A 15,882-nucleotide genomic window follows, 5' to 3' on the forward strand; every position below is an offset into this window, starting at 1 on the left:
TTAGATTACAGGTTATTGGTTATAAAATTTTGCTGGGTTTCAGCAAATGTTCACTTCTTTATAATAAATTTATGATCCTTTTTAATCACTGGTTTTTTTTCCTGAGTTTTAAACTCCTTTTAAAACAAAGGTCATGTGTCATTTATGTTTTCACGTGCTTGAACAATAGTAGCTAATCAACCTGGATAAATTTAATTGAAAATATGCTAAGTCACAATGTTTGTGGCCGATCCTTCCTAACTATTCAAACTTAACACAAAAAACATCCATCTATTATTACATTATAAATGATAGTGTATTTTATTCATTTATTTATATATGTGATTACAACTTAAAATCAAATTGCCATGAGATGCAATACCTATTGAACCCTATTTTTCAGTTTCTTTAGAGATTAATATGAGGATATCTGTGTCTGAAGCTGGGAGTCATAAGGAGAAGTAGATTCTGTCGAAAGAACGTCCCCGTGATTTAGAAGCATTTTGACTGATAAAGCAATTGCATTCACTGTCTTAAGTTTAAAAGAGGTGGCTTGGGATCCCTGGGTGGCGCAGCGGTTTGGCGCCTGCCTTTGGCCCAGGGCGCGATCCTGGAGATCCGGGATCGAATCCCACGTCGGGCTCCCGGTGCATGGAGCCTGCTTCTCCCTCTGCCTGTGTCTCTGCCTCTCTCTCTCTCTGTGTGTGTGACTATCATAAATAAATAAAAAAAAAATTTAAAAAAATAAAAAAAAATAAAAGAGGTGGCTTGTTTAACGTTATCATTAGTAGAAATTCTGAGATTAATTCAAAGGATTCAGTCACTAAATTCTCAGACATAAACGACTGTCAAAAGCAGCCACTAACTGTAAGTCCCTGAAAGTGTCAACATGTATAAATCAGCAGGTACGGCTTTCACATGATCAGTGATGCTTGTGTATTGATTGCCGACAAACGACACCCAACTATTGAAAGGAAGGTAAAATGATGCCCAGTAACACAGTGAAAAACGGTACTTAAGTGCTTTCTGGAGAGAAATTTGAATACTACAGTTTTTCAACTTCAACTCTGGGATCTACACATTCTCTGAAGCTTCTGATTCAGGTTCAACGATTTCAGTACACTGAAATTTAACATAACATAAAAATAACATACATTCCATACATAAAGACAAAGTCAGAAACAGAACGTGGAAACTGTGGAGCCATTCAAGAGCCCCACATTTGATTTAAAACCTTGCTTTTGTTGCCTTGAAAGTCTTCATAATTTTAATTTTGAACTTGTATGTTGCAAGAGAAGTCCATTGGGACATTGGGAGCATATATATATGTGAGCAGAGGAGATGTGCTGAGTGCACACACAACCTCAGGCCAGAGAGGAGGGCGGGCAGCACACAGGCCGAGCAGGTGACCTGGCCATGTGGTGTGCACGTTCAGGCCAGTTCCTGGCACCTCCCCAGGTGGGGAGGCTGGAACCGGGCCCTGGAGCCATGTGCTGGCAATGGTAGCAGGGATGGCAGCTGTGGCAGCAGCAGTGGCAGCGGTGAGGAACACCAGCTAGCCCATGCATTCCCACAGCCCTTCACGGCCACACCTACACAAATATTCTCTAGGAGCTCAGGTAGTAGCTTTATCAGCAAATTACAACAAAATTAAACTGTATCCATGAACATTGCAATAAAGAATATCTGGGAGCTAATAGAATCCTTCAAAAGGTTTAGATTGGTTTTGAAAACTGCTACAACACTGCAAAATAAATATCCAAAAGCATAGAAATAGAGAGTGAATTTAAAGATTGTCACCTTGGAAGGAAAAGAACACTATTGTCATATGAAGCTTTGGACAAACCAATTATTTACAAAGAAGATAATTTTTGAATTAATTTTTCTTGTAACGGAAGACATAGCATTAGAAGACAATTAACAGACATTTTGAATTATAAACAAATCATGAAGTCACTTTTGCTTCTTTGTGTAACTTCCACAAAGTACAGAGAATGTCAAAAGACATTAAAATGCCACTGTACAAATTTGCATTTAAAATTAAATTTAGGGATGCCTGGGTGGCTCAGTGGTTGAGCATCTGCCTTCAGCTCAGATGGTGATCCTAGCACCTAGAATTGGGTCCTAGGATCAAGTTCTGCATCAGGCTGCCGGCAGGGAGTCTGCTCTTCCCTCTGCCTATGTCTCTGGCTTTCTCTCTGTGTCTCTCATGAATAAATAAAAAATCTTTAAAAACAAAATTAAATTTAGATTTACATAGAATTGATTCTTATGATGAGCTAAATATTTTTAGAAAAAGTATACTTCAGGAATCATCAGCTCTGGATATACTAAAATTCATATTTTGAATTATTTCTAATAATTCTAATAATTATTTTGAAATAATACCAATTCCAGTAACAGTTGTCCTTAGCAAAAAGATCCTTCTCAAAAATAAAAATTATCAAAAATTATTTGTAACTGATGTTACTTTCATTTATAAAGTTAAAAATGAAGTTACTAAAAGTATAAATTTGATGAACTAAGAAGTTTAGAAAAGCAGGTTACAAACATTAAGATATCACATTAATAAAATATTATCATTATATAATCACATATAATAAGGTATACCGCTCTATATGTCATCATCATGTGAAAATTAAGGAGACCAAACTATTATTTTTCCTGCAAGTTTTAAGATTGTGTTGCCCTTAATGTATCTCTCCTATATCTATTACATTTTATAAGTAATAAAATATTTTTACACAAAAAATTTACATTTACCTTCTTGTTTTTTGAATAAGGGGTTCTGAATTTCACTTTGTGCTGGTCACTACAAATTATGTATTCAGCTCTATGTAGAGATATCTTAATTCATTTCCATCTATTCTTGCTAACTCATTTGCTATTTCACTACTTATTATTTCACTAAATATTCCACATATAAAAATTTTAGAGTTTTTAACCTAAAGTGTTTACCCCTAAGATAAAATAATTTTGGATATTATACAACAATGCTAAGAATGCACTTGATATTCTCAACATCTTAATTTCTTCAGTTGTAAAAATTGGAGGTGATTATACATTGTACCTTCTAGTACTCTGTCAAATACAGGCACCGTAAATGGTGACGTACATTCTGCATCTTGTATCCCTTACTATCTTTTCTTGGGAAGTTGTTAAGCACATCAGCACATCTAAGTCTCTGTAGAGTCCTGCAGAGTCTTTGTGCAACCTCAAATCTGCTTGAATATCTGTCCATGGGCACTTTTTTATTTAACACTGTCAACTCTCTACAAAGCGGGTGTTTTCTGGATACTGTAAGAAACATGAACAAATGCAAAGGTTCTTTCAGATTTTAAATTCACGTTTTGTTTTGTTATAGTTTTTTAAAGTCAGAATGCTCTAGAATCTGGGCCAATTCCTGTACTGCTCAGGTAGGATGGGTATTTGTTTTTGGTAGTTTGTAATAAATCAAACTTGAAAAACATTCATGCATATGTGAATTTCCCACCTCTAAACTATACCAAAATAATTTTTCTTCTTGTCATGAACACACCAACTCTCAGGGAAGAAATGCAAGGGAGGAGACAAAGTAGTCATTATTATTTTTCTCTATAGGATACAAACCAAAAATTCAACCTTTAATCAAAAGTTAGTATATGTAGGGGTACCTGGGTGACTCAGGCAATTGAGCATCTGACCCTTGATTTCAGCTCAGGTCATAATCTCAGGTTGTGAGATTGAGTCCTGTGGCAGGCTCTACACTCAGTGAGGAGTCTGCTTGAGATCCTCTCCCTCATCTTCTCTCTCTGCCCCTCACCTTACTCTCTCTCTTTTTTTCTCCCAAGTAAAATATTCATGCAGCAGCACCTGGGTCGTGTAGTCAGTTAAGGGTCTGACTTTTGCTTTCAGCTATGGTCATGATCTCAGGGTCATTAGATCAAGCCTTAACTGGGGCTCCACACTCAGCATAGAGTCTGCTTATTTAATGCAGCTTAGGAGTTAAAAGAGTTGAGTATAGAGTCCTGTTGTAGCTTGACTAGATTACTTTCCTGCCAAATGATGTGGGGCAATTTATTTGAAGGTATTTTATTCATATACAAAGCAAAGCTTAACATATTTCCTATCTCTTAGAATTACTTTGAAAGTAAGTTATTTTTTTAAGCTTTTATTTATTTATTCATGAGACACACAGAGAGAGAGAGAGAGGCAGAGACATAGGCAGAGGGAGAAGAGGCTCCATACAGAGAGTCCAATGTGGGGCTCAATCTCAGGACTCCAGATCACATCCTGGGACAAAGGCAGGTGCTAAACCACTGAGCCACCCAGGTGTCCCAAAAGTAAGTTAAATTAAAAGATAAAAACACAAAAAAACATCAAAACCAAAAGAATAAAAGTAGGAAGAAATTGAGACAAAACAAGAAACAGATAAAAACCTAATGTAATATAAAACCTAGCGGATAAAAATCTTTTAATTGTTTTCAAAGAGATAATAGAAAATATGATATTCATGAAACATATAGAGGGTGCTATGTTTTAAATTAATACAAAACAAAATATTTTGTAAGAGTTTAAATAATGAAAACAGAAATAAAAAGAAGGTGAACAGAGGAGGTAGAAGATAAACCCAAGAACACCACTAAGGAAACAGACAAGAAAAAGAAAAGAGAAGAAAATAAAAATAGAAAGGATAATTGAAGCAAGAATCAGTCTAGCAAGTAGAGAAAACAGAGAAAAGAGGTAATGGAGACATAATACAAGAGAATTTCCCAGAATTCCCAAAGAGATACTGTTCCAAATTCAAAGGGCCCATTAAAATAATAATAAAAAAATCTACACCAACTCATATTATCATGTTTTAGAACCTGGTCATTGAGAGAAGGACCTAAAACTTTAAAAAAGAAAAACAAATAATATGTATAATATGGAATAAACAGCAGCAATACAGTAAGAGGAAAGAAACAAGCATGCAAGTTTTCAAAAAAAAAAAAGAAAGAAAAGGAACTTGCATTGCTTGAAGCTACTTGATTCATTCAGCTACAGAATGCTTTTAAGAAATAAAAAAGTGAAAAAGAATTTAATATTACCTTGAAATTACCTTGATCCAAGTAAGGAGGTGAATAGAATTCAGAGGACCATAGTGAAAGGCAGTCCTAGGAAAACATGACCACCTGACCTAGAGAACATTTAGTTAAGAGCAAAGTAGGGAAACTGATGTCTCCAGGAGGAATCTCTAAAAGAAAATAAATGATGTATCTTGCAAGAAGTTATGTGGCCAAGATCAAAAAGGGCATTGCCTGTGTTCTCCTCTAGGATTTTGATGGATTTTTGTCTCAAGTAAAGCAAAAAAATAAAAAATAAAAAATAAAAATAAATAAAAGAAAATAAATGAAACTGATAGATTACCTGTGGTATTAGACTACTGAGTACAGTTTTGGGATAAGTTAGGAATTTGGGATAATTTAGTAATGTAAACCCTGAATGTTGGCTTAACAAAAATTGCATTGTGTTTTGAGAATATAGGGCAAGAGGACAGTAGGAGCTGGTCAGAAAAATGATACAAGAAAAATAAAATCAGTGTTAATTTAAGTTAGTCAAAAGATTTAAGTTTGCAAGAAGATGTAACCAAATATCTGTGTTATATATGTGTACATGCATATACACATCTACATATGTATGTATATACATCTATTTCTATATATACACATATGCATATAGAAAATGTATGTATGTATATTTACATAAGTGGTAGCCTCTGAAAATAAATTTGGAAGTAGGGAAGAATAAGCTAAAAAAAGCACTACCTTTTTACTAAAGCTAGTAGTATTATCTAACTTTGTTAAAACCATGGACATTGGGATGCTTGGGTGGCTCAGCGGTTGAGCGTCTGCCTTCAGCCCAGAGTGTGATCCCGGGATCCTGGGATTGAGTACTGCTTCGGGCTCCTGGTTCTCCCTCTGATTTTGTCTCTGCCTCTCTGTCTCTCTATGTGTGTCTCTCATGAATAAATGAGTAAAATCTTTAAATAAACCAACTGTGGATATATATTATTGTAATAAAATCAAAAATTAAATTTGAAAGCAAAATAGTAATGTCATATAAAACATTTATATAGTTGTGCCCAACTGAGGCTAAGTTTTCAAAAAGAATATATTTTGAACATTAGTCTGTGGGAGATTTTTAAGCCCAGGGGATTTTTTTCATAGCACTCATAATAATTATGTGACTTGGTCTTTTTAATCCATCAGTGTTTAATCAAAGAATATAGATTCATTTAATTAAAACAAAAGAGCACTTTTACTCATTGCTGATTTCAGGGAGATCAATATTATTATAATACTGTAATATCTACTCTTTTACATTACCTACATGACTGTTTCTTAAATTCAATGTGTGTATAAATCACCCAGAGAATCTTGTTAAAATGCAGATTCTCAATCTGGAGGTGTGAGGTGGAGCCTGAGATTCTCCATTGCAAACAAATGTCCAGATAGTGTTCATCCTGATGGCCTCAGCACTATACTTTTACTACCAACACAGCTCTACATTGTTTTTCCTCTCCACGCTGAAAATAATTAAAAATTAATTCTATTTATTTCATTTCAAAAGGATGTAATGATCAAATAAATTTCAGAAATTCTAGGTTAAACATTAACTTCAGGATTCCTTAGGGTTCTCAAAATGCTGAATGGGAGTATCAGTCACCAAGATGGAAACATGATATACCACGGTTTCCATATTTTTTTGGCTACTGTTAAAGGAAAAAATTATTCATGATGCTTGTTAAAGGATGATAAGGCAGGCTTTATTCAGGGGGACCACTACAATGATGTTTTACAGTGGGAGAGAGAGATTGAGCTCAAATCCAAATACAATAAGGAAAAGTAGGGATTTATAGCCAAGGAGCAGGGTAAAGGGTCAGTGGATGGAAAATTATTAAGAAATAGGGTAGCGTTTTGCTAAAGCCACTTAATAGGATTCTTTCTGAAGGCAGTTAGGGTGATCATATTCCAAGGATGCAGGATTTTCACAAAATTGTCCTGGCAGGATTCTTGCTAAAACTGGAAGAAGTATAAGAAGTAGAACAAGGACAGAACACAAGTTGAGACTTAGAAAGAGGACTCAGAGGAGGCTGGCTGACTAGTTAGATCAAGAAAGAGTCTTTAATCTATTTTTGTTGTTGTTGTTAAAGTTGAGCAAGGGACAATGATGTATCAGTCTTTGAGACTACATATATATCCAAAAATCTTAAAGAGCATTAAATATCTTTGTATTTCAAAGAGTATTGGAGAGTACAAATTGGGAAAAAAACCCTTTTTAATCCAATATCTTATGTAAAGAAACAAAAGTACAAAAATTCATTCTTTCTGTAATTTAAGCATTCAATTGACAAATACTAATCAAATACTTCCTTTTCTCAAGTGAGTTATACCTAACACTAACACAAAAGAAATTAAAGCACTCGTAATAGGAAGAATCTCAAATTGTTTTTGGAGAAACTTGGATCCCCAGCTGGTCATGTTTTTCAGTTTCAGTTTTCACTATTGCAGAAAATATGAAAAGGATTTCCTCCCTTCGGCAAGCTTTGCCTCAGTTTCAAGGAGCTGTTGTCTCAGCTGGCTTGTGTGGCCTGCTGCTGCTTTTTTCATTTACTTACAAGCTCTTTGACCCTAAACTGAGCCACTGGTTCCTGCACATACTTAAGAATCTGAAGTACTTGGAGGAGAGAGCACTGAGGGAGAGAAAAACGTAACAATTGAGGACTCTAGGTCTGGGTAAAGGACATATGAACTTTCCATACAACTGTTTTCAAAGTTTTAAAATCCTTTAAAACAAAATCTTGAGAAAAGTTTACAACTACCCCTACCTCCCAGCAGCATCCTTTTCCATTTCTCACTTCCACAGCGTTTTTCAACTTCTAGTGAGCCATGTCACTAAATAATGTACAGATTCACAATGCTTATTGTCTGCTGTCTTCCCCCACGAAGAGGTAGGTTCCGTGAGGACAAAGATTTTCTTCCCTTTCGTTTTCCAAAAGCTTTGATCAGAGCCTGGCAGATAGTAGGCATTAAGCATCAATTTTTTAAACTCCAGAATAAAAAATATTACTACAAATGTGCAATGTGGCTATCTGTATTTACCTTCAAGACTTTTTTGTGTTGTCATAATTCCTTTAATTGTTACTCAATATTTTAACCTGTTTTAGATTGACCTGTTTTTATTTGCTTAGCCTCATTTTACATGAAAATATACGTGAAATTATGATTTTTATGTTCTAGGCATTTTTTAGTAAATATTGAAATTTAAATTTTCAAAATCATAAATATCAGAATAGTTACTAAAATTCCCTCACATTCTAAAAGCAGTACTTAGCTATGTGAAAGCACTGAATAATAGTGACCAATTCATGATAGTTGCTCAATAAACCATTAAACCTGATGCCTGATGGCTCAGCAGTTAAGCTCTGTTTTAGGCTCAGGGCATGATCCTGGAGTTCAGGGATCGATTCCCACATTGGGCTCCCTGCTTCTCCTTCTGCCTGTGTCTCTCCATGCCTCTTATGAAAAAAAAAGTTGCTCATTATAATTAAATATCTAATATTTTATGGACAATCACTAGATTCATTAAATTTTTTTAAATGCAATGCAAAAAATGGAACAAAGAAAACTTGTTCAGTCAAAAAAGAGAAAAGGGGAAAAAGAGAAATAATAAAAGATATAAAACAGAAAGTCACTTAAATACAGCCAACACAAATCCAAATATATTCATAATAAAAATATGATTAAAATATATTTTCCTATTGAGAGATTCTCAGATTAAAGTGCTTTGGGGGTGTCTGGGTGGCTCATTTGGTTATGTGTCCAACTTGATTTTGGCTCAGGTCATGATCTTGGGGTTGGGAGATTGAGCCATACATGTCAGGCAAGCTGGCGCTAAGTATGGAGCCTGCTTAAGATTCTCTCTCTCTCTCCTTCTCCTTCTGCCTCTGCTCCCTCCCTCCTGTCCCTCCCCCATCCCCCACTTCCACAATGCTCTCTCTCTTCAAAAAAAAAATAATAATAATAAAGTGCTCTGTTTTGCTCACTTTTAAAAAAATTCATCAGTATACTGCTCACAGTAGGGAAAAAAAAGGACACAAAAGTGTTTAAAATGAAGAAAAGATACAAGAGATTTAACAGATCAATGCCAGCTAGTAAAAATTGAGTACAACATTGCTAATATCAGATGAAGTGAAATTAAGACAGAAAAGCTTAAATAGAAGATGCAAAGCACATACTTAAAAATCTTTGTCAAAATCCAATATTCATCAAACAATACGACTTGCAATAATGGATGCTAGACTGGTTAAACAAACTAAAAATTGACATACAATGCAAGATTTTATTACACATTTCTAAAAACCCAGCATTTAATGAAACAAAAGGAGTTAAAAATAATTAAAACGAGAGACAATTTGGGTAGCACAATCAAATGTATTTGCACACACACATACACTTTTCGCAGTCGTATGAAACAACAAGAATCTCACTAAACTCTACGTAGCAGGAAAAGAAATTATGCCACATTCTTTGAACATAATGCAATAGCATTAGAAATTTACAAGTAACATTTAATCAAAAAATCAATTTTCCACTCAGAAATTTATTAACGCTTTTAGATAACTCTGGAGGAAAAAAAGAAGTAATTAAAATAGAAACCATAGATTGTATATACATGAGGATTAGTAAGAGTTTTACATCAAACAAGCTACAGGATATGAATAAAGAACTATTTGAAACAAATTGAGCAGCTATATATAAACTACACACACATGCATATACTAATGGGGAAGAGGAGGTGAAAGATAAATTAACTATGCTTTTAAAACACATTGCTCTAAGAGAAAAGCATATTTTAAAATATTTCCATGTGCTAGGCTATTCTGAAGAGTTTAACCATTGGTATCTTCTCCAATACTCCTTCTCACCCATTCTTCAGGCTTGTTCCTTCTTCCCTTTCCCAAGCCTTGTGGAAAATCATTATTCACCACTCATAAATCAGGTGGCTCCTGTGTCCCAGATGACTGATCACTGAGAGGCCACCATAATGGGTGAAGTTCTTAATAACCAAATCAGCAAGGTGAATAAGCTAACTCTGCCCAAGACACACCGGTACTTGCTCAGTACACTAATGATGAAAGTAGCTCCAAAGGAAAGATGTATATGGACTTAAAGATGAGACTTTCCCTCAACAAAGATGACCTGGCTATATCTCTGCAGGGTACCAAATAGTTCAGCATTAGCAACAAACCTCAAGATAATAATTTGGTACCAAATATTAGGGTTCAGGGCCCAGATAGAGTTGACCTTGAATCTATGAACATGAGTGAACTGAACTCATTGAAATACACAATATTCTGAAGTGTCATGTCCCAAAAGCTTTAATTCCAGAAATTCTAGAATGCTTCATTGTTTATTAATCTATTCATATAATTAATAATTTAAGGACCCACATATCTAATTGTTCCAATATATGCCCCAAATTCATCTAATAAATTCATCAGATATTACTACAAAATGTAATAGGTGAAAATGTAATAAAAGAAAACTATCAAAAAATAAAAACTATCTAGAACAAAATAACATTTCCTCCAAATTTCTGTAAAGATAAAAAATGGGGCAAGAGTCCACAATATTTCCACCCTTACTTAAAATATTTCCATATGTGCTAGCCCGTGTAACTAAAAATATTTTAAAATATTTTAAAATGAAATGTGTAATACCATATAAATTATTTGCCAATAAAAAGAAAGCATATGTGGGAAACATAGAAAAATTAATTGGTAAAATTAGAACAATTTAGAGAGGTCAGTGTGGAAGCAGATAGGAGAATTAACCCAGAAAAATGTCCAAGCTATTCATAGTTTTAAAATATTGTAGATGTGCAGATCACAATAAAAAGAGTAAAGAATAATAGTGAAGTTATAAGAATAAACATTTCTAAAAATGTAACAATCTGTTTGAAAATGTGCAAAGACATAACAAGGGAATCCTTCATAAACAAATGGGTATATGACATTCCTGGATAGGAACTGAAGAAGTGATAGCCTAAGTTCTGGGGACAAGCCCTGATTATACTTCACCATAGAACTTCAACTAAAAGACAAATAAGGGTGATAGAATAGGCACTGAATATGGTTTTTTAAAGTATAGAAACAACATTACCAAAAAGAAATGGAAAAGAGAAAATGAAGGAAAAGTAAAAAAAAAAAAAAAAAAAAAAGACTAATCTACCAACTTATTCCTAAATCTTAAAAGAGAATATAAGGAAATCTTTGTACTAGAATATAAGGTATCACGTTGTACTAGGTCCATTTCTAAATCCAGGCAACGTGTACCCCCCATATTTATAAATTAGTTTTATAAACAGGGTATTACATTCTGGGGTACTTCAGTTATCGATATGATCCAAGGAGTCTAATAGCCATTGATGACAATACCTAGAGAGAAAATTTATCTACAGGCTTTACGGATACAGCTGAACACTCATTATGGATGCAGTTTTCATAATCACAAAGTCTCTTCATAAGGTTTCTGTTATAAATATCATTAATTTCTAATTGCTCCTAGCTGGGAATTAATGAAAATCCACTAGATTTGAAGAACTGCCCATGTCTAGTGCAGACTGGCTTTCTCTTCTTAGTGATGCACATTCTGCTGCTTCTCTTGGAAGAGCCCCATATAATTCTTCCTGAAATGATTTCAAGCCTGCATCATGACTCTCATTACCAATCACAAAACATTCTTAATTGCTACTTAGATCCTTGTTCTTGTCAGTGGTATAAAGTATACTGCCCTCAAAACCTCAAAACCTGATAAATACCTGCCACCTGTTACGTATGACCTTGAGAATGACAGCCCTCTTTGGGAATCTCTGCTCCATCCTTGCAATCCAGGGCATGCCTCCGTGTTCTCACTAGGCTGGAGCAATGAGAGGGGCGTCTAAACTCAGCACTTTGTTAGGAAGAATAATAAGTTCTCTTGGGTAGGAAAATGGGCATTAGGAGTTACTGAGACTAACATTTAGCCTTCTTCTTCTTAACCTACCCTACCGTATAAGAGGCTATTTGCCTTTAACCATTTCATATCTATTTCTGTGTGAGCTTGAAAATAATTCATCCAATGTTATGTAATTTTAATATAGATAAATAACATTAATTCCTTGAGGAAGAACATGTTTTCTCTTTATTTCTTCCCACTAGGGCATCACAAACCATGCATCACTTTTTTTTTAAAGATCTTATTTATTTATTCATGAGAGACACAGAGAGAGAGGGGGGAGGGGGCAGAGACACAGGTAGAGAGAGAAGCAGGCTCCATGCAGGGAGCCCAATGTGAGACTCGATCCTGGGACTCCAGCATCAGCACTAAACTGCTGAACCACCCAGGGATCCCTCATCCATCACTTTTAATAGAAAGAAGAAATACACATCGATGGAATAAAAGGGAATTAATTCACATGGTCAGAAATATTATTAAATACGTCTTTTCAAATTTTAAAGTGAGCAAGACTCACCTAGGGATCTTGTTAAAATTCAGATTTTGATTCAGTAGGTCTTGGAGGAAGTCTAAGATTCTACATTTCTAGCAATGTTTTCTGTGATACTAATGCTGCCTATCTATGGCCCGCACTTTGATTTGAAAGGATTTAAGTAGACTTTAAAAAACATTGGTGCCTTATTATTGTTATTGGAGAATTATGCATGTGTGTGCACACATACACACACACTCACATACAAATACTGACAAAGACATTTAAAAAATAAGCTTCTTGATAGTAAGGAACATGGGGTTTCTTATGGATTTCGGTTTTCTGATACTTAAAAAAAAGCAAGTTGGGGCACCTGGGTAGCTCAGTTGGTTAAGCATTCTCACTCTTGATTTTGGCCTAAGTTGTGATTTCAGGGTCATGGGATGGAGCCTTAAGTCAGGTTCCGTGCTCAGTTCATAGTCTACTTGAAAATTTCCCCTTTCCCTCTGCCCCTCTCCTCCACTCTCTCTTTCTCTCTCTCTCTCAAATAAATAAAATCTATTTTTTTAAAAAAGAGTATTTTTTTGCTAGAGGAAAATAAATAGAGGGAAAAAAGAGAATAAAAAATCCTCATAAATGCAAAATCATCACATCAGAAGTCGATGATTTTCTCTCCTAACTCCTAGTGGACTTTCTTAGACGTTATGGCAAATTTTGAAAAATCAAAGTAATCTGCTGCCATTGAAATCGTGAGATAACTTCCAATTTTAAGTGAAAACAATCACAGCCATAAGAAGGATCTATGCCTGATACCACTCACAGGAACGTAAGCAGGCCTCCATAGCCAAAACAGTTTTGGTATCCACACAGGAGACATTGTCATGAAGTTGGCCAGAACTTGTCCAAGTAAATGATATACTTCAGGGATCACATGCTGATTTAATAAAAACACTATAATACAGTTCTATAGTACTTAAAATCGATTTGTAACTTTTTATACAGCAAGTGCACTTACATTATCATTCTAACAATATTATAAAGGAACTGAGGGAAGATTTCAATATTTCGCAAATTCTTTTCTGAATCTATCAAAAAAAAGTTGCTATAGGATATAGTCATGTAATAATACTATCATTTTGGGGGTACTTACTAAGTGCCACACACTATCAAAGCACTTTACATGGATTTACTTATTTAATACTCAACATATTCCTTTGAAACAGGTGTTATTATTATTATTTTCCCATCTTACAGAGGAAGAAACTGAGTCTTGGAGAAATTATGCTTTCCAAGACTATATAGCTAGTCAGGGCAGAATTGAGATTCTAACCTGGGTTGGTATAATTCTAAATGATTTAAACATGTTGTACCATTTTCAAACACCATTCTATACCAATGGTTCTCAAATTTTGTTTTTCAAATCAGAATCATTAGCATCACCAGGCAAATTATTAAAAATGCAAATTCTCAGGCCAGTCCCAGATCTACTGGAACAGAGACTCTAGGAATGGAACCTAGTAATCTGTGTTTTGACAATTCTCCAGGTAATTTTCATATGTATCAAAACATGAAAACCAGTGGTATATATTAAGATTAGATGTCAGTAATTTGATTTTCCTTGAATGAGTTATGATCAGAGAGACATATTTGGACAAAGCAGAAAAATACCTAAACGGAATGACATTAAAAATTCTGGGAAGGTGTGCCTACCCAAAGGAATTTCTCCTTGACATCTTAGCTCATGGTTAAACTTCTTTAACAAGGAACAGATGATTTTATACAATTAAAGCCAAGGCACAAATGGGGCATTCTTAACCATATTACCTAGAACCCACATTCCATGACGTTACTTATAAATAATATTTTTAGGTTCTTTTTCTTCATTTCTATTTTGTAAGCCAGAGTCTCCTAAAGCTTCTTTTGGTTGGATACACTTAAAACATCCACCATCAATGAAAGTATGCCTTCTGTCAAGAACCAGGAAGGGCCTGAGAATTTACCCTACTTTCAGGCTAGTAAGTTAGCCTGCCAGGTTCGTGGATGCTGTCAGAAATCACAAGACTTCTAGGTCCGAGACAAAAGACTTTCTTACAGCAACAATAGCCAGAGAATTTGCTATTTCTTCTAGAAGTTCCCCAAGCCCCAGTTCCCATAGGGTGATGCAGAGAGCCAAGTGATACTTGCACACACGGTGAATTACATTATCAGAGCAGAACACTGAGCTTAGAGAACTTGAACCTTCTATAATGGGCAGTAAACATGCTTGCCCTTCACTCCAGGAGGAGCCACTGTTTTTATCTTTCAAGGGTGTGAGCAAATCTGCTTTTACTGGAGATGGAGACATGATTTCTACCTTCCAAAATTGTTTTCTATGAAAGTATCCTTAAAAAGACAGCCTGCATAAAAGGCTGTCAGTGTCTCTGCTTGCAAGACGTGCAGAAACACAAGAGACCTATGGAGAATTATCTCCCAACACTTTCATTTCATAAATGTTTGTTGAGAGTGCCACTCTTCATGAAAATGTCAGCTGGATATAGCTATTCCTTGCACAACTATAAAATACTAGATTTGTTTATAATGAAATTTCTTACTAAACTTTTTAAAGATGACATATGCTATGTATTTTGAAGTCTTTTGTAACTAGAAAGAAATCACATTTTGATCAGAAAACTTGCTAGGTCATCCAAACGAAGTTCAGGCTTCATGCATATCAAGATACCATATAGGTGTATATGTTTATTTATTTATTTATTTATTTATTTATTTATTTATTTAATTTTATTTATTCATGAGAGACACAGAGAGAGAGAGGCAGAGACACAGGTAGAGGGAGAAGCAGGCTCCATGCAGGGAGCCCGATGTGGGACTCGATCCCCTGTCTCCAGGATCACGCCCTGGACTGAAGGCAGTGCTTAAACCGCTGAGCCACCAGGGCTTCCCCGTATATGTTATTTAATATTAAATTATAGCTCAAGAATATTTTTTGAATCTAATGCTAAAACCTTAGAATTCGGCTTTTCTCACTATGTGGTGTTGCTTAGCAATGAGGTCTAGCAACACATTGCTTCTAGAGAGGAGCCAAAGTATCAAATTGAAGTGTCCCAATAAGAGTCATTTAGAAAAACAGCAATTATTTGCAATGCAAGATATTAATGTCTGACACAATTAAGACCAACATTTATTTCCCACTTTGGAATCAATTCTCTGATTTAAGTGTTCACAGCATCGGCCTGAATTAGGAGAAAAGACAAGAGGGGTAAGAGGTGGCTTCAGAGGAAGCCAGGGTGAATTAGTGTGGCTCCATTTATATTTCTTCTTTTGTAAATAACCTCTTTATTCTAGCCCTATGACCCTTGAATAACTACTTTGGAGGTGTTTTAGATTTTGATATCAGGTAATAATTATTGTTTC

Source organism: Canis lupus, chromosome 33 (genome assembly GCF_011100685.1).
Source record: "Canis lupus familiaris isolate Mischka breed German Shepherd chromosome 33, alternate assembly UU_Cfam_GSD_1.0, whole genome shotgun sequence".
NCBI classification, from domain to species: Eukaryota; Metazoa; Chordata; class Mammalia; order Carnivora; family Canidae; genus Canis; species Canis lupus.